At 45.5% G+C, this 19,591-nt stretch overlaps 1 protein-coding gene and 1 long non-coding RNA gene across 2 annotated transcripts in view; both read left to right on the plus strand.

Moving 5' to 3' along the window:
* The window catches only part of PUSL1 (pseudouridine synthase like 1), an 867,171-nt gene that overhangs the window by 93,505 nt on the left and 754,075 nt on the right, over positions 1–19,591 (plus strand). The window lies entirely within an intron of this gene.
* Positions 13,149–13,838, plus strand: LOC138473615 (uncharacterized). Its single transcript, XR_011268814.1, has 3 exons — positions 13,149–13,206; positions 13,315–13,448; positions 13,560–13,838. It is a non-coding gene; the product is annotated as an uncharacterized lncRNA (long non-coding RNA).

The raw sequence follows: 19,591 nt of genomic DNA on the forward strand, positions 1-19,591 counted from the left end.
CAGCGTGAAGTTAAGCTCCTGGCTCTGTGTGCAGTGGGGCATTGGTAAGATAAATGCCTGTGCCCGAGGCTGCATGTGCAGGCCGGACCCCGAGTCAGAGTATGGCCTGGGAGACAGTGGCCTGCCCGGGGGCTAGTCCAGGTGGGCCAGAATACAGAAAAGAGCGGGTCAGCTACACAAGCCAGGCTAATAAAAAGTTCTATCGATGGTTAGTATTTTAAAAGAAGGGTAGAGGGGGAGGTACTCTGGCCTCAGGTAGGGGGGTAGAGTGGCGACCTGCCTGAGGCCGCCTTGAAAGGTGGGATCACCCACATCCTCTGACCTCACCCTCCATGTAGGTGGGGCCTGAGGTTAGGAAGGGTATTGGTTGCGTTAGGCACATCCTAAGGGTCCATGAGAACCCTCCAAAGGAAGGGTGAGCTGACGTAGCTAGTCCCTGCTCAGATAGCTCATGCCAGGGGAATCCTGGGGTAAGGTTTTAAGATCTGAAGGTGTTTAATTAAGAGGGGTCCCCATTGGGATCTTGTAAAGAAATTCACTTTGGTGTCTGTGTCCATTAGTCATCAAAGAACTCGGGTGTAGCCCATCTCCTGTATTAACCATTTTATTTGCAGGTTTCTTAGCGCCTCACCACAACGGCTGGTCTCCGATGGCGGGGCGGTGCCAGTGTGTTACAGTTCTGACCTGGGGTATTTTTAATACGTTGCCTACCCGAGCCAGAGTGGGAAAAAACATGGAGCTGCACTGAGGTAGGGAGGTGTGGGAGGGGCTTACTGTGGCCATGTTGGGTAGAAAGAAAAAAGGGAACTGGGTATAGGGTTTTGCAGCTCGGCTAATGGTTCATAGTGTGAGTATTTTGGTGAAGGAGGGAGTATAGTGTACTGAGAATTACTTAAAGTGTTCGAGAGCATTGATTGATGTTTCATGATCAGTCATTAGCCAGACTGTCAACTAAATTCTGCCAAAGACGCCCAAACACATGCTGCCCCCATTGAACGTATAAAGGTGGGCAGTTTTTGATTGACCTTTTCTGCCATACCGCCTACCAGCCCATGCGATGCGAGAAAGGTAATCGGCGATGGCAAGTCGAGGGGGTTCGCTGCAGTCTTCTGATCTTGAGTGAACACATGCTGAACCCTCTAGATATGTAGAATCATATTACTTTGCATAATCATGACATATTCGATTCATATGTTGCATTGCACATCGTAATTCATCTTTCATAGTTTAAAAAAATATGCATCTGCGTCATCCCCTAAACGTACCAGAATGTAACAAGTGTCAGCAAAAGTTACACGTGTTATTACTATAGCTCATGCCAGAGGTGCTCGGAAGTCAGTGGTGGCGGGAGAGCTGGTTCTGGCGAGTCACCCTAGTAGGGGCTGCGCTTCGGGTTACCTGTTTAATGGGTTGCACTAAACCTGCTTTACGTGTCTCCACAAGTTGCGCCAGTAGCATCAGTGCACAAATAATATTCACGCCATGGGCTGCACAAAATGTAAAGTGCATTTTCAATCCAAAACAGAAGGAAACAACCGGATTAGAGGTATCTGGTCTGATGGATTTTCTATGTACTCAATGAGCGGTTATTCATGTAGCATACCCTTTTAATATACATTATTTATCAGTGCACAAAAGACAGCCGAAACATCGGTGGGCTGGTTTATAGCAGAGTTGCAGTATAGTAAGAGACTTGTAAAGCCTGTAAAAAAAAAAAAAAAAACAGCATGGCTAAAATAACTGTAAAAAAGACCACAAACGTGCACAAATCACATAATAAGCCACCGTAACAATATACACATCCTTTAGCAACATGTTGAGCAAATGAATATAGTCGTAGCTTTATTTTTCCCCATACTGAATGGAAGTCCACAATTGCCAGTATGCAAAGTAATGTGAGTTTGAAGAATTTCCTGTATCGAGGCTGAACGGAGCAGTGTACAAATGTATGCACCTTTCCCAGTTTGTCACCCAACATTTGCACCTGTCCATAGCCACTCCACATTGCCCACTCATGAAAGATACATGACATGTATCTCTTCCTTAGCAAGTCTTTCTTCAGGGTGGCAAAAGTGTCTTTTCTTCTTTAATAAGGTTTTGAAACTCTTGTTGCATTCCTTTGCCAGGAATTCCCCCTCTGGGTTTTGCAGACCCCCTGGTATACTCTCGTGCCAGGTATCTTTCCCCAAAATGACTGACTGCCTGATGGTTCCTTTCACCAGGACTTTCTACAGTGTTCACAATACTTTCTTTCCCTTTTTGGTCCTGCAGATCCCCTAGTGTATTCTCCTGTCTGGTATCGTTTCCCAAAGGTTTGTCTGCCTGATCGATCCTTTCACCAGGACTTTCTACAATGTTCACTTTTCTTCTTGGTATCAGTTAGTCTTCCTCACTGCTTAGACCTCGGTAGCTTGTGCCAATGCTTGTTCCAACCTCCTCCAAAATGACCTCTCATGTAAGGAGACTTGTACAAATTATGCCCTCCAACTTCCCCATTAATGCTTATCTGCTGTAGATAACATTTGTTCCGTCTTTCCCCATATGGCTCTCTTTAACATGAGTATTTGTAAAAGTTCAGTCTCTTCAATTTACCTGCTCGGTATTCAAAAGATTTGTTCATATGCCTGTCCACATGCCCCAGGGTTCCAAGCACTTTTGGGCACACTTACCGATGTTGATTGGCGTCTTGGTACTGTGGCATGCTGCTGTGGCGAAGCAGCAACTACTGGAGAGCTTCATCCGGCTCTGCGCTTGTGTGCTGGTGAAAGTGAAGGGTTTTCATCAGACTGCGCTTACACCAGCCTTGCTGTTGCTGTTGCACTCCCAGCTGTCCCTCTGCATCGTCTGCGGCACCTCTCCCGGTCTCACATCTCTCCGGGTACTGGGCGCTTCCATCCAGAGGCTGGTAAGCATCTACTCCATCCCGCACAGTTCACCTTTTCACATCTGCTTTAGCTGCCTGCAACCCTCCTGGCTCCATGCACCACCTTCAGCTAGCTTCTCCTCTCCTCACCTGCAGATGCTGCGCAGCTTAGTTCTCTCATGACATCTAGACAGCACGTTTGGATCAATGTTTCTTTTATTCCACATTAGCTCCTCCTTCATTTTCCTCGTTTCAGTACTTGAGGATTTATGGGAGAGGAAGTCCATAGGAGTTTGAGGATCTTTAAGGTTGTATTGTTTCAAAAAATGAAGGCCATTGGAAATCGGAGATGTTAAATGTGTGTCATTTACATATGAAGTGTGAGTGGTTGAAATGGAAGAGATTTAACCAGCCTAAAACGGCAACTGGCGAGTCCCTTATTGTCTTGGAAAATGGTTATGTCAAAAAACATACACATAATGCCATTATGAAGCAATAGTGGCATGCAACAAGTACAAATGTTCATTTGGGACCAAAATTGAAAGCAAGAATCAATAAAACAGTGGAATTTTCAGCATACATTTTTTGAATGAATGTAATTCAAGAAAATTGAACTTAATATTGGAATTATGAGTACTTATTTTGGAATTAATGAAATCTAAGAACATTGAAAAATCAGTTGAATGAGAAGCATCCACGTGTGTAGGACGAAGTGTGAGTGGTAGCCTGCTGAGGATTTCTGATCAGAGATGGTCTCGGGGTTTTACGCCTGGAAGGATTGGTAAAATGACAGCATGCCATCAGGAATCTATGAATTATAGGGTGCTTTTCACAAGGAAGAGATGAATACTGCGTCTCTCCTAATGGAGTCACCACATATGCCTGGCAGCCATCTCCTCCCATGTGATCCTCCCTCATAATACCACACCCATGGTTAGGATCAGGTAGCAGCTGCCTTCCCCATGCCACATGGGAGGAGGCATTCGGCTGACGATTACTAATGACTCCATAGCATTCATCACAGTTCCTAGTACCATGGGATGGATTCTATTTGAAGGTTTTAGTGAACCACATTCCGGGAAATTGGATTTGGGGTTTGTATGAGGTATAGATCAAGGCAACATTTTCTTAGGGAAGTCAGCTAGCCTGGTGGCTCGTTATCATCAATCCTCAATGGGGACTCTGTTGGATATGCCTCTGCAAGTGATTGTCATATTTGATGCAAGCAGAATAGCTTGGTCTCCCACCTGGAGGGTGGAGGTGATCCAGGGGTTGTGGTCCCCCCTTCGGGGAGGAGGAACATACTGAATTGAAAGGAAAGGGTGTAGTGATATGATATGGCATTGATAACGTGCCTGTACACAAGTGTTTCTAGGCGCGACAAGACAAGGAGTGGGAAATAAAGGGAGGGCAAAACAACGATCTTATTAGGCCTTGTGTCATTCAAATCGTGCAAGAGCAGGGAATGGAGGAGGGGGGGGAAGTGCAGAGTGTGGGGGGAAGATGGAGAAGCGCGGGACAAAGGAGAAAACAAAGAGTCCAGCCAATGGGTGGCAAGTGCGGGTATTCATAAGTGCAGCCAACGGGTGGCGGATAAGTGCAAGAGAGGGGACTGTAGGGTTACAGATACAGACCACAAGTGCAGGGGAGCCAAGAGGCAGTGCGGGATTGCAGCTAGACAGGCCAGGACCTGGAACCAAGTTCAGAGGGTGACCAGGTGACCAGTGTATGGATCAGGCAGGCGTTCAGCAAGGGAGAGGAAGAGAGAAGGCAGAAGCAAAGAGAAAGTCCTCAGGGCCCTTATATGCACGGCAAGATTCCTGGAGGGGAAGCGAGTCCTAATGTGAACGGACATCTTGGTGACCAAGTCCTACCTGACCAAACAAGAAGGGACAGGGATCAGGACACAATCGGCCTGCTCCGATGAGATCATAGAATAGTTAGAAGCAAACTTTTTTGTTATATTGGTGGCATATATTTGGGGTTCCTGGACAGAGGTTAAGCCATATTTTCCAATCCACCACGGAGTACTGTCTGTTATGGACAGTTCTTTTAGCAGATTTGCGAGAGGTTCGGCAGACATCCCTGGACCAGTTTGCCTCTCACTAGAACAGAAATTGGGGATGTTATGCTCTCTCTCCCCGAAAACATTGGTATGGAACTCAGAAGCCCTTTTTCTTGACCTAAATAGAGTGCTTACTGTATGCGTTTTCTCCCTTTCCCCAGATTTCCAGGGTGATGTTGAAATTCAGTCAGGAGAAAGCCTCTTTGATTCTGGTGGTCCAATGCTGGAATCATTGCTCATGCGTTACCTCCATGGTGAATTTGGTGGGATCAGAGATGATGGTGTTGAACTTTTCCCGCCCTTCTCTTCTTTCCCCTCCTTTCATCTCGGAAGGTGTCTCAGCACAATCTTTTGCAATGGCTGTTGAGAAAGAGGTGCTGATGCGTCTATAGGATGTTCTGGAAAGGCTTGAGGCTGCATTCTGTTTTCTAGAAGGTTGTGTACTAGGAATTAGCATTTTCATCATTGATGTCTTTCGAAAGTTGATGTTATGAAATGGATCTTACTGCATCTTCTTGCATTTTCTTATAGACTGAACCAGAAAAAACTGGTAGTGTCGACCCTTAAGGTCCAGTGTGCAGCCATTAAGGCTTTCAGCGTTCCCTTTGGGGCTGGAAGTCGTTTGATACATTGATGCCCAGGTTTTTATTTTTTTACTCCTGAATTCCGCATGTAAGCTGTTTCACTCACCATGGGATTTACAGGAGTTGAGATTTTTGCATGGTCCTCCATTTGAGCCTGAGGCCGATTGTCCCCAGCATTTATACATGTATAAAACTTTCTTTGGTGACCATCTCGTCCATGATTAGTCTTGGGGATGTCAGTGAATTTGTCTGTAGACTGCCCTATTTTAGCTGTCTTCTAATACTTTTTGCTTCGAACAGGACCTCATTATTTAGCTCAAATGAGTTCTTCTTTTCATTTAAAACAGGAATTGTTGCTTCCTGTATTACGTCCTACTTCCTCTTCCCCCGAGGAGTAGTGTCTGTGTTGCCATGTGTGGCTAAAGCCCAGGAGGGTTGCAAGTCTGACAGTCGCTTTGTGGCTTTTGATGGAGGTCAGAAGGGATTGAAGACTTCGATTGCATTCACAAGCTAGGAGGATAGCTCAGGGGCAACATGTTTGTCTTGGAAGCAAGACAGTGCAGCGCAACTCAGGTTTGAATCACGTGTTCTAAAAGATTAGTTAATCAGTAAGCAGAAGGGTGGGCACAATGATTGCCAGGGCATATTTGGCAGTGATGCTAACTCAGATTGTTCAGTGGTGGTCCACCAGTAGGGTTTCTGCATCTTGAGTGGGGGCTTTTAGTTTCATCCTGGTGGACATTTGTAGAACTACTTCCTGGAGTTCTCATACTTTTCTGACACAAACATCATGTTCTGGTGGGAGTCTAAAGGAGGCTTCTGTAGCCCCCACGGTGTTGTATGCATTTATGACTGTCTAAGGTTGACCAAGTGTGCTTCAAATTCAGGTGTGTTGCATACCTGATTTACCATGTTGGTTTTGCCTTTTTACTGGACATTTAGTATGTGGTATATCTTCAAAGGGTGACTATTGTGGCGAGGGAAGTAAGTGGGGGCAATGTTCGCAATGACTTCCGGTAATCCTCATTATGCTGGACTCCCTCCCTTGTCACAACCTGCACCACCCTCAAAACATATCCAGTAAACCAGTAAATTGGAGGCATTGGTTGTGACAGGAGGAGCCAGGCTACAGTGTCCCATTATGCCTGATGTAACCCCCGGCCCAAATGGGTCTTCCAGGGAGGGGGTTATTCATGAATATATAAAAGAAAAGGCAAAACACAAAGGAGTTTTCAAAAAACATGTTTATTTGTGGTAAATTGTATTTGTGTTTAACAGTGGACTTACCTGAATATAGTAAGTTCCCCACCATGGGGGATGCACATGGAACAGTGGACTGTGGGACACTGGGAAGGTCTCCCCTGCCCAGAACAATAGACTTACCTGGAGAACGTTCTGGAGAAGGGAAGAACCATTGGAGAGTGACAGTTGAAGGAAGGAGTGCTAGTGGAAAGACAGAGAAGAAAATCATAGCAGGTGAAGAGCAGAAAAACAGAAAGGAACAACTCCATTCCCACCAAGGCATTTTGAAGGAGTCGAGCCAGGCTGCGTCTGCCAGCTGCAGCCCAGCGTGAAGTTAAGCTCCTGGCTCTGTGTGCAGTGGGGCATTGGTAAGATAAATGCCTGTGCCCGAGGCTGCATGTGCAGGCCGGACCCCGAGTCAGAGTATGGCCTGGGAGACAGTGGCCTGCCCGGGGGCTAGTCCAGGTGGGCCAGAATACAGAAAAGAGCGGGTCAGCTACACAAGCCAGGCTAATAAAAAGTTCTATCGATGGTTAGTATTTTAAAAGAAGGGTAGAGGGGGAGGTACTCTGGCCTCAGGTAGGGGGGTAGAGTGGCGACCTGCCTGAGGCCGCCTTGAAAGGTGGGATCACCCACATCCTCTGACCTCACCCTCCATGTAGGTGGGGCCTGAGGTTAGGAAGGGTATTGGTTGCGTTAGGCACATCCTAAGGGTCCTTGAGAACCCTCCAAAGGAAGGGTGAGCTGACGTAGCTAGTCCCTGCTCAGATAGCTCATGCCAGGGGAATCCTGGGGTAAGGTTTTAAGATCTGAAGGTGTTTAATTAAGAGGGGTCCCCATTGGGATCTTGTAAAGAAATTCACTTTGGTGTCTGTGTCCATTAGTCATCAAAGAACTCGGGTGTAGCCCATCTCCTGTATTAACCATTTTATTTGCAGGTTTCTTAGCGCCTCACCACAACGGCTGGTCTCCGATGGCGGGGCGGTGCCAGTGTGTTACAGTTCTGACCTGGGGTATTTTTAATACGTTGCCTACCCGAGCCAGAGTGGGAAAAAACATGGAGCTGCACTGAGGTAGGGAGGTGTGGGAGGGGCTTACTGTGGCCATGTTGGGTAGAAAGAAAAAAGGGAACTGGGTATAGGGTTTTGCAGCTCGGCTAATGGTTCATAGTGTGAGTATTTTGGTGAAGGAGGGAGTATAGTGTACTGAGAATTACTTAAAGTGTTCGAGAGCATTGATTGATGTTTCATGATCAGTCATTAGCCAGACTGTCAACTAAATTCTGCCAAAGACGCCCAAACACATGCTGCCCCCATTGAACGTATAAAGGTGGGCAGTTTTTGATTGACCTTTTCTGCCATACCGCCTACCAGCCCATGCGATGCGAGAAAGGTAATCGGCGATGGCAAGTCGAGGGGGTTCGCTGCAGTCTTCTGATCTTGAGTGAACACATGCTGAACCCTCTAGATATGTAGAATCATATTACTTTGCATAATCATGACATATTCGATTCATATGTTGCATTGCACATCGTAATTCATCTTTCATAGTTTAAAAAAATATGCATCTGCGTCATCCCCTAAACGTACCAGAATGTAACAAGTGTCAGCAAAAGTTACACGTGTTATTACTATAGCTCATGCCAGAGGTGCTCGGAAGTCAGTGGTGGCGGGAGAGCTGGTTCTGGCGAGTCACCCTAGTAGGGGCTGCGCTTCGGGTTACCTGTTTAATGGGTTGCACTAAACCTGCTTTACGTGTCTCCACAAGTTGCGCCAGTAGCATCAGTGCACAAATAATATTCACGCCATGGGCTGCACAAAATGTAAAGTGCATTTTCAATCCAAAACAGAAGGAAACAACCGGATTAGAGGTATCTGGTCTGATGGATTTTCTATGTACTCAATGAGCGGTTATTCATGTAGCATACCCTTTTAATATACATTATTTATCAGTGCACAAAAGACAGCCGAAACATCGGTGGGCTGGTTTATAGCAGAGTTGCAGTATAGTAAGAGACTTGTAAAGCCTGTAAAAAAAAAAAAAAAACAGCATGGCTAAAATAACTGTAAAAAAGACCACAAACGTGCACAAATCACATAATAAGCCACCCTAACAATATACACATCCTTTAGCAACATGTTGAGCAAATGAATATAGTCGTAGCTTTATTTTTCCCCATACTGAATGGAAGTCCACAATTGCCAGTATGCAAAGTAATGTGAGTTTGAAGAATTTCCTGTATCGAGGCTGAACGGAGCAGTGTACAAATGTATGCACCTTTCCCAGTTTGTCACCCAACATTTGCACCTGTCCATAGCCACTCCACATTGCCCACTCACTGATTTGTTGGCAGTCATCAAGCACTAATCACACTTAAAAATTGTTAAATGCAAAACCAAAAAAGAAATGGAGAGCAGAGCTCTTCTGAGCTCGGAAGGTAGTCTCGGGGAGCTGGGAACATCTGTTCACTATGGCTGCATTTTTTTATGGTGGCTTGTGTATTGGCTTTTAGTGTTTTTGGATCTAGGATGCAGGGAGACAGTTATTGCCGGATTCTGGATCTGGGAAAATCCTGCCCAATTCCTCCATTCCCATTAGGCCGATTCTCTAAAACCCTCACTGTCTTCCAGAGGCACAGTCCTATAGCGGAAACTCTCTCAAGTGCTTAAATGCCTTCCAGGCTTTCGAAGCACATCTAGGTTTTGGAAGTCGTTTTCCTGAAGACAGCATTTCTCATTCCTGACTTCTGGAGGGAGAATCTCGAAGCTAGTACCAGTGTGAAAGGTGAGGTATTGAGGCTCTACACTCAAGCTGCACATTGCTTGCTGAGGTATCTGACATACTTTGAATACACAGCAAAAGGGTATGAGCCAACTGGACGTGTCTGATTGCAGGGTTTTGTGATGTGTGCAAAGCTGCTCGAAGATGATTCTACTAACCAAAATGTGTGGTGCAGCTCAGTGGCATAATGTTCTCGCCTTGACACTCTGAATATTGGATAGAGGCTTTGCCAGGGCATGTGGTGGCAGTCATGTAGTCTCTGTGAAATAAAAACATATAGAGAGATTTGTAAAAGATCTAAAACCCCAACGGTTTAAGTTTTCATTAATAATTTTTGGATTTGCCACTTAACCAACAGACTAACCTTAATTGGTGTTGCACTTGGGCATGGGGCTTTTTATTTTCAATTCCATATTTGAACAGATTCAAGAATCAAGTCAGCAAATCTTGCTATATGTTTTTATTTCACAGAGATTACTTTGGAACAGAAAGTCTCTACTCCAACATGTGCATGAATTCATTTCACCATTTAAATTGGTATACGTCCTGATGAAGGCCCTTTGTGACATTGGAGGAAACATCACAGATTAATGTATACTGCCCTAATTGGGCCGAAACACGCAGTGTCGACACCTGAATATCAACGTTCAATGTGTGACGACCCTTTTTGCCACCCTGGAAGGGGGGTCAGACTCCCTGTGCGTTATGCAGTATCCTAAACGCTAATGAATGGTACGTGTTAGGTAAGAGTGTCCATCTATGATTAGAATTGTGTTAATCATACATGTGATCAGCTGGGGACCATGTTCAAAATAAGTTCAATTGGACACTCTTATACAATACCTACACACAGTCCATTGAAATACTGTTGCACTTTAAGCAAGCACTTTCATGCAATTTACACTTCGTTATTTTTTGTAGCACTTTACTGCACTTGTTCACAGAGACTGTCTGAGTTAGTCATGTTTGATGTATTAATAGTAATACATTGTTTAAGGATAGCATCTTGTCTGTGTATTGATAGATTGTAGAAGTAACACCATCAAATTACAGGTTTCGTTTTTTTTTTAAAGAGTGTGCCATAGTATTTATTATGCAATATAAAGTAATTATATAGACGGAGGTGTCCCTTATTTGAGGCATATGAGTGCAGGGTATATGCTACGTTTTCTTTACTAGCTGTCCTTTCTATGGATACATGTCAGGGGTGACCCTTTAGAGATTTTGCGAAAACTCACAGTACCAGCTTTTTTTTCATTTTTAAATTTGTGTTTTACTGTGAATGGTAAAGTTACCTTCAGAGGAAATTGGTAACTAGCAGAGAAATGGCACTCTATAGCAGTTTCTGCCCTGTGGGAAGCAGTTATGCATCATGTGTCGCCCCTCATAAGTGCTCTAGGAGTCCATTCTGTTTGAAGATAGCATTGCGTTCTTTTGGTCCAGCCCATCTTGAGTAACAGTGCATGTTGAAATCCTTGATTCATGTATGAAAACAAGGTAGCAATGTTATTTAAGTCACAAACTATGTTGAATGATTATGATACTGGTAAACTATTGGAGATAGAGGGTATTTATCGCAATCACATAACATCCGCATCAGAAAGATTCACGATAAAAAAATGTATGTAACCCAAATAGATGAAATACATATGATTAATACATAAGAACAGGTTTAGTCAAAAAATATGCAAGACATATGCTGTCTTCAATACCCTTAAGGGCAACACTCGTATTGCCAATGTGTATACACAGTGCTGGTCATTGGGCCGGCTCTCGGCGGATCCGAGATCCGGCACCAGATGTGTAGCCGGAACTCGGGATCCGGCCAGAGTCAGCCGCCCAAGCCCATGAACCGCGCTGGAAAAAAGAAAGAAGAAGAAAAAAAAGCGTCCGCGACGGCAGCATTGCCGTTTACCGCGGCTTTGGCACTGATGTGTAATGCACAATGCTCACTACATGTACAACTGAAAGGAATCAGTTGTACATGTAGCGAGCATTGTGCTTTACACGCCAGAGCCGCTTAAAAGGCAATGCTGCCCTCGCGGGCGTTTTTTTTTTGGCACAACAAAATGAGCCAGGGCTCATCAAGGGGGCCTGGCCTAACTGCAGGCGTCCTGCTGGCCCATTAGGCCACGCCCCCCTTAAGAGCCCCGGCTCAATGGGCTACTGGCACCCCTGGCAGGCATCCTTTTGTAGTGATCAACACCCTCTTCGCAAGGGAGAGGGTGTTGATCTCTGCATTTATTTTCTATTGGGTTGCCTGGCAGGGGACAGCGCCTCGCCTATTCAGCCTTAATGGTGGCGCTTCCCCTCGGCAGCTGGGGAGGGGCAGCGTCGCCATTAAGGCTGAAGGGGTGAGGCTGCTGGAAGCTGAGGCCGTTTTCCTGAAGACTGAAACTCACAGAGTTTCAGTCTTCAGGAAAACGGCCTCAGCTTCCAGCGGCCTCACGTTTCTGTTTGTTTGTTTGTTTGTTTATTTATTTGTATGGCGCGCCTTACCCAGGGGCAACAGGGCGCAGGCAGAAGATAATTCGAAGCTTACAATGTTGCGGAAATATACACATTGAGGTAGTGATAGAGATAATCAGAATTACAGAATAAGAAATGTACAAAACTTCATACATACAAAGTCAATATCTATGCAGGGGTAAATATACAAATATACAAATATGTACAGGGCTGTTAGAGGTGGGTACTCCTGAGAAAAAATATTCAGGATTACAGGAATAGGAGGTATGGAAATGTATACAAATCTTCATACATAAAAGGTCAATAGGCCGTTTCTCTCCACAATGGTGGCACCGGCCCACGGGCATCTCCTGCTTAAAGGTATGCCTCGCAGGTGCGGCGCCACCTTTATGGCTGAAGGCATTTTTTTCTGGAGCCTGAAGCTTTCGCACACGAGCGAGAGCTTCAGGCTTCGGAAAAAAATCCTTTTCTTGTAGTGGCCGGGGCTGGCAGGGGAGATTAGTGGGCCCCACAGGGCCCCGCCTCAGATTGAAATTTCGGAGCCCCGGCCCCGTCCCACTTAAAGCCCTGGCCGGTGGTAAAAGGCAATGTTGCCTTTGTGGGCACTTTTTTTTTTTTAAAGTATTTATCTGATCGGATGGCCACTACCAACCCCGCCCCCTCTAGACCACGCCCCCTCTTCTTCCCCCAACTCCTCCCCCACCCGCTCTTGTGGGATCCCCCACCACATTTTTTCCATTTCCACCACTGTGTATACATCTAAAAAAATAAGAAAATAAAAAATGGGCAATGCATAATATCTGTAATTTACACCATACTTGCTAAATGTACGATTTTGACACTCATATATTGTAGAAGCAAACGCCAAATAAATGCCACACATACATTGTGACAAGAACAATAAAATGCGAAATCAAGAATTCTCCACATTTGTCAACAAACACACAAATTTAGGCCCGTGTCTAAAAATGTTCTAATTACAATCGGCGATCGTGACGCGCACAGACGTTTAGCACGCCGTGACATCACTACCCACACCTCGTAATTGACATTCAGCACGTACGTAATGAGGTCATCACCCTCTAGCGTAATGACGCACATAAATAGACGGCCATTTTGAGAAGAAGTATCAGTAAACACGATCAGATTCTCCATGCGGCTTGGGAGTCCAAAGATAAACCTGTACCCAAGACTACAATGAGGTAGGAAACAGGCAAATTATCGATCTAAATTAAATGGGAATGATAGGAAAAGATAGCAGACAGTATGGGGAAAGGACTAAATAAACTTTACCCTTTTCTCCTGAATAGATGGCAAACACAATACCATGAGAACAGTTTGAGCCACACCGCATGGTACATATGGGAATATCTACAGCAACAGCTTAAAAAATAATAGCAATACTGAAACGGAATATTGCTGCAATATTGAACCACCATGTGAAGTAAGTACACATGGTCAATCAGTTTCGTAAGCTCAGTGTCAACTATATAAACACGGACCCAATGTGCTTTCAAGTCACTCACATGTATATTCTTGTTCCCATACCTTACAGAAAAATAATTCCAAGACAATAATTACCCATAAGGCACAAAAAGCCTCCTGATGAACCCTCTGAAAGGATGGAGAAACACGTGTAGAGGGAGAAAAGAAAAAGAAAAAGATAACAAAAGATGCATACACTGCAAAATCCAGTTTGAGAATAAAAATTTAATTAAGAGGAAAACAAAGTTCGTAAAAATTGAGATAATCAAAGAAATGTGAGACAATTGAAGAAATGTATGATTATCATGTATGAATGGAATACATAAGAAAGGCAATAACCAGATTGAACTTTAAGGAATGTATGACTTTGAATACAAAACTTTAGAAGATAAATCTATATTTTGGAGTGTACCAAAGAGTCCTTGTGGTTATTTTTTTTATTTAGTCAATTTAAGCACTGGTCAGTCGCGGTGTCTCAAGGGCAAGGTGCTGCAAACAAAAGCTTTCACTTTAATCAAACTATTTAGGAAACTTGCCATAGTTGTTACAGGCTGAATTGAATCTACACTCTGAAAGCAAGGTAGGCCCTGTCCTACAGACAGTGGCAATGTGCCCTGCTTGAAACGTTTTAACTTTCCCCATGTAACCTTTCACCATTTATTGTACTGGACCTTCACAGGTCCGGTCGGACGCATGTCAGTGTGCATGTATGTGGGGGTGTGTCTGTGTGTGTTAACTTAAACTATGTATCTTGATTAAAAACAATGTATTTATCCTGGCCGGAAGCTGTGTGGTAATTGGTCACGTATCCATTTGAGACTTATGGAAGTGATTAATGGAAGTGTTTTATAATGGCGCAATCCCATAGGAAAACGTTCCATGTATCAGGCCCTTAATTCTGCCTGTATGACTAATGGCTTTACAAATGAAAGGTCCCTTTCTCCTTAGTTTTCGTGTGGATGGGAGGAGAGGATGTCAACTGAAGGTGACTGCCTAGCCAGAGCTGCTGTGAGCTGGCTGCTCATGGCACTCCCTGCCAAGTCCTGCCCAAACGGACACAGGACATAAGCATAGAACGTAATCCTAGAAGGGTCATTCCAGTCAGACTGCCCCTATTATCCTACCATCCCAGAAATGCCTTTAGGAACCAGGAGCCAGTAGAGGATATATGCTGAAGTTTCTTTTGGCTGGTCTCGTGCTGTGCTAGGAAATCTGTAGGTGTTGGCCAGAGGAATAGCGAGGACCCTCCCCAACCCCACCTACATGTGTATTTCATTCTTGTTGCCAGATGTTGGCCGTAGCTGTTCCCTGTGATCATTACATCTACGCGGGATCCTGCAGCAGCCTCTGATATCAGGGTGTGCCCTGCCCTTGACAACTGAAAGAAAGACACTAAGACTCTAATGAGCGACTGTCACTCCAATATAAACCCAGACTGGGCCTTTATTCCTGACAACCCAGAAACTCTATTATTAATCGAAATTCAGTTTGGTTTTGTAAGGAACTCATGGTGGCAATAGTAAAGACAGACACAAGGGATCACAGTTCAAGGTTGTTTGTTAAACTTTAAAATGGGTGAGATAAATGCCTAATCTAAATCTAAGATGGGAGCAAGCTACGACCATCAAATAATAATATAGTCCTACTGGGATCTAGTCAAATAAAAAGGGCCTATACTAAAAACAACTATTGCCAATCCTTATCGCTGTGCTACAAAATAGTGTGGGATAATGTTCACAAAATGATAAGTCAGGATGTTATGGCTGGGGTTTCCCTTCTCTGCGTTTTTACCACGGGACAGGCGGGACTCTTGAGCACAGCACACTCCTTGGCTTTTCTGGTACGAGCTCACAGTTCCTTTCCTCAATATCAGGGCCTTCTGTGCCCAAGTCTCTTGCTTCAGTGGGCCTGATATATTGTAAAGAACACAGCAAACATTCCTTCTGTTAATCTGCATGTCGGACGATAACTCTACACCCTTGGATCCCCCTCAGCCGGGTTCCGATCCTTCTTTCGTCGTTAGCCTCCCTCAGACAGGCTCAGACCAACAACTCACTATGGACATCCCTCAGTCGGGTTCACGCTTGTCGTCACAATGTTCACGGGTGTTTTACTATTCACCCCAATTCGCAGGTATACCTCAGTTGGGTTCACGTTTGCCAATATAACACAGTTCACTTTGTTTTCTACAACATGTGAAAGACTTTCGACTGTACAAGGGATTTGGCTTGACCCTCGTATGACCAGTTTGACACTGCACGCCGGCCTCCCCTAAGGCCTCTTTGTATTTGTAGTTTCCGCCATGTTGGCCTTGCTTCATTCTCCTTATTAAGGAGACAGTACCCATTAGAGTCCTTCGAATGAGTACTCACGTGGCGCCGGGCAACTCTGTTCCTGGTACCAATTTAACTCACGACATACCTCTATTATCTTCTTTCTTCATGTACAATGTTGCCACTTCAACCTTGAGCCTAACACAGTCCGGTCCACTATCAGTTTCTTCCGACTCACCGGCTGTGCTGAACTTGGCGTTTCTTTTGCCACTGGAGTCAAGGGCGGTAATACGATGTCAACCGCTTCTCCCCGCCCTGACTATCAGGGCGGGAGGGTCCCATGTACCGCTGACATCCGTCTCACTACTCGCCACCTGCGATTCCCGGTCTTACGTTTCTTTTCTTGGAGGCTTTGCGTGTCTGGGTTGAAAAGGGTAAGGGTAATTCCCTCCAGGTCGTCCCTTCAGGTCGCGTCACCTTTCTCCTCTGTTTGAACTGTCATCCCGGAATAGCTGCTTCCTCTTGCGTTCGGTCTTGCTCAAAATGTGCTCTGCTTTTTATCCCTGTGGGGAAGGGAAAGGGCAGTAAGGTGTGTAGTTATCGGCAATTGCCTGACTCTACCTGACTCTTGAGTTGGGACATGTCAGGTAAACGGCTCTGGTGTTAGTTAGTTGTCACTCCCAGTGTGAGAAAGTGTCTGTGCTGGAAAAAGGTGGGGGGGTAGAGTTTCTAAATATCCTACTGGGCAGGATGTGGAAAAGGTGTCACAAGGCAGGGGATACGGACTATCATTATGAATCCGACAGTAACCGGGCTGGTACTACCGGCACATTGCCGCTGGACCCGTAATGATTTACCAGTGCTGGACTTGCTGGAAACACCCGGGTATTACAACCCTGGTGTTCCGGAAAGTCAGGCGCCGGTAAATTGTAAGTCCCTATTACCATGGAGTCCTAGGACTCCATGGGAATGGGGACCACGGAAGCACCAGCGCTGTTATTAACGGTGCCGGTGCTTCTGTGACGGTCTGCCTACCATGGCTGCTGTGTCCAGCCGGGTCTGTCCTTTCGAACAAAGAGGCTCCGGCAGGCAGACTCGTCATTTGCCAGTCCAGAAACAACGGTGCCCGTTGTTTCCGGACCGGCAAACTTGTAATGAGGACCTAAGCATCTTACCCTTCGGTGTCCCACTTCCTCTCCCCGAAGAACCCCCATCCAGGTGATGTCCCCACACTGGTCCACCCCCAGGAACTGGATCCAATAGCGATGGCTGTGTCCTGGCCACCTGGATGACAGAACCCCAGGGACTAACCGGTAAGGCACCTTCAGGTTTCTCACATACCCTTCCTCCATGCGATGTTGTCACATCTGTTTCAAAGGGGAACCGGGAAAGGAAATCTGAATTTCCCTGGTGTTTACCTTTTCGGTGTTCCACAGTGAAACAGTAGGGTTGCAGGTCTAGAAGCAATCGCATGACATGAGGATTGGAGTCTTTGTGTTGGCTAATCCAAACTAGGGGAGAATGGTCCGTGACGAGTGTGAACTTCCTTTCTAAAAGGTAGTATCTAAGGTGGATAATGGCCCACTTGGTGGCCAGGGCCTCTAGTTCCAGCACGGAGTAATTTTTTTCACGTGGGAAAAGCTTGCGACTTGTAAACAAGAAGGGATGTTCTTGTTATGACGAGACTACGGGGCTGGTCTTTGTGGCCCTGTTGGCATCACTTATCCTGCATTCAAGTGACTTCTCCCAAGATGGCGTCCGCTTCTCTCAGTGACTGTTCACTTCTGCAGGTTGGAGTGCATGGAGCTCCTCCTCCACACCCTAATGCAGTACATGTGATTCTGGAGCCAGCACAGCAATGCGTTGCTACTGCTTTATGTGGCCGCGCTACGTGAGTAATCGCCTTGGTAATGCTAACTATTCTGTTTATGCTTACACCCTTTCCAGTCTCTCTGACATCCTTCCATCGCCTTTCATCCCTCAGGGATCCTTTGTTCTTCCGTGGCTTGTCAATTTCTCCCGCAAGCAATTGGGCAACCGAACAATCTGCCATGTATCCATTCAATAACGTAGGTGTCTTATTTCCTTATAGCTACATCAACACAAGTCATCCCTCACTCGAGGTAACATGCTATTCTCTTTTTAGACTGTGTTTGTGATTGCGCTAGCTGAGACTCCAATACCGAGCACCCAACGAGGTTTCTCCACAGACTCCTCTGCATCGCTTTCGTTCTTGGGGAATTGCCTTTCCGGTAGGTGGGGATTACAACTACACATTTCTTTCTCTCTTTCTGTATTCCCCCAATCCTAACGCTCGACTTTATTCAAGGATCCTACCTGATTACCGGCATTCAAGGTCCTGTCTCCCGTCTCCTTAACAACGGTCCCTTCTGCTCCACAGAAAGGTACGCATCAGATCCGACAGGAACAGACAGCAACATCATTAACCGTCTCTAATCCTTTTCTTTATTTGACAGTCTTTCTGTTGGTTAAGAGACTTAACAGAGCACCCCTCCTCACTATCCTGTCGGAATAATTCTACGTTCTCAAAAACCACAATACCTGGCCAAGTTACCGCTGCTCTCAAGCAGCTCAGGGTTTTTTTCCCCCACAAGGGTTTCCCTGGCGCACTCTCTCGGTGCCAGTTGTTCAGGCTTGGAGAGAGTGCATCAGGTGAGCTTCTCCTGTCTTCATGCAGAATACGAAGACCAGGTAAGTGGCTCATTATTTCTTGTATCTGCTCGACAATTGCCTGACTCTACCTGACTCTTGAGTTGGGACATGTCAGGTAAACGGCTCTGGTGTTAGTTGTCACTCACAGTGTGAGAAAGTGTCTGTGCTGGAAAAACGTGGGGGGGGTAGAGTTTCTAAATATCCTACTGGGCAGGATGTGGAAAAGGTGTCACAAGGCAGGGGATACTGACTACCATTATGAATCCGACAGTAACCGGGCCGGTACTACCGGCACATTGCCGCCGGACCCGTAATATTTACAGCGCTGGACTTGCCGGAAACACCAGGGTATTACAACCCTGGTGTTCCGGAAAGTCAGGCGCCGGTAAATTCTAAGTTGAGCACTGGTGTGGTTGCCTCTATACGTTAATTACATACAAATTAAGGGGTACAACCTTACATAGCTAACAGTTTTAATCCGTCGCAAAATTGAGATATGACTGCTCCTAAACCTGTAAGGGAGGCGTTCGTTTCCAATATGAACTCTTTAAAGAAATCTACTACCTTTAGGATCGGGATCTGGCTCGGGGTTTGTTTTAAGGTGTTAAAACATATCACCCTCGTCTGTCCAATGAAGTTTATGGGGTTCGGCGTTCTTGAGATTATCTGTCAGTCTAGCTGTTTTGTCTGAAGACTTTGGAATAAACCTATGGTAATATCCTATGAACCCTAGAAATGCCCTAAGATCTCTTTTAGTTTTGGGTGTTGGTGTATGTAGGACGGCTTTCACTTTCTCATGTTGAGGTTAGACGCTCCCATTCACTACGAAGAAGCTGAGGTATTTCACAGCTGATTGGGCCAGTCTGCATTTAGATGTATTAGCAGTTAGGCCGGCCTCTCTGAGGACTTTTGTTTATAGTATAAAGATGGAAGAGATGGTCCTCCCAGGTTTTACTGTCAATAGAAGCTCTACAGAAATCGGAATAAGGTTGTAAGATTTTATCCATGAGGCGTTGGAAAGTGGCTGGCGCGCCACGTAAGCCAAAAGGTAGGACTTTGAATTGAAACAGTCCTAGGGGCCAGATAAGGAAAAGACAGCCTTTTCAACAAAAGGCTGTCTTTACCTTATCTGGCCCGTATACTGGCACTTGCCAGT

Source organism: Ambystoma mexicanum, chromosome 8 (genome assembly GCF_040938575.1).
Source record: "Ambystoma mexicanum isolate Mex_15411 chromosome 8, UKY_AmexF1_1, whole genome shotgun sequence".
In the NCBI taxonomy this organism is placed as follows: Eukaryota; Metazoa; Chordata; class Amphibia; order Caudata; family Ambystomatidae; genus Ambystoma; species Ambystoma mexicanum.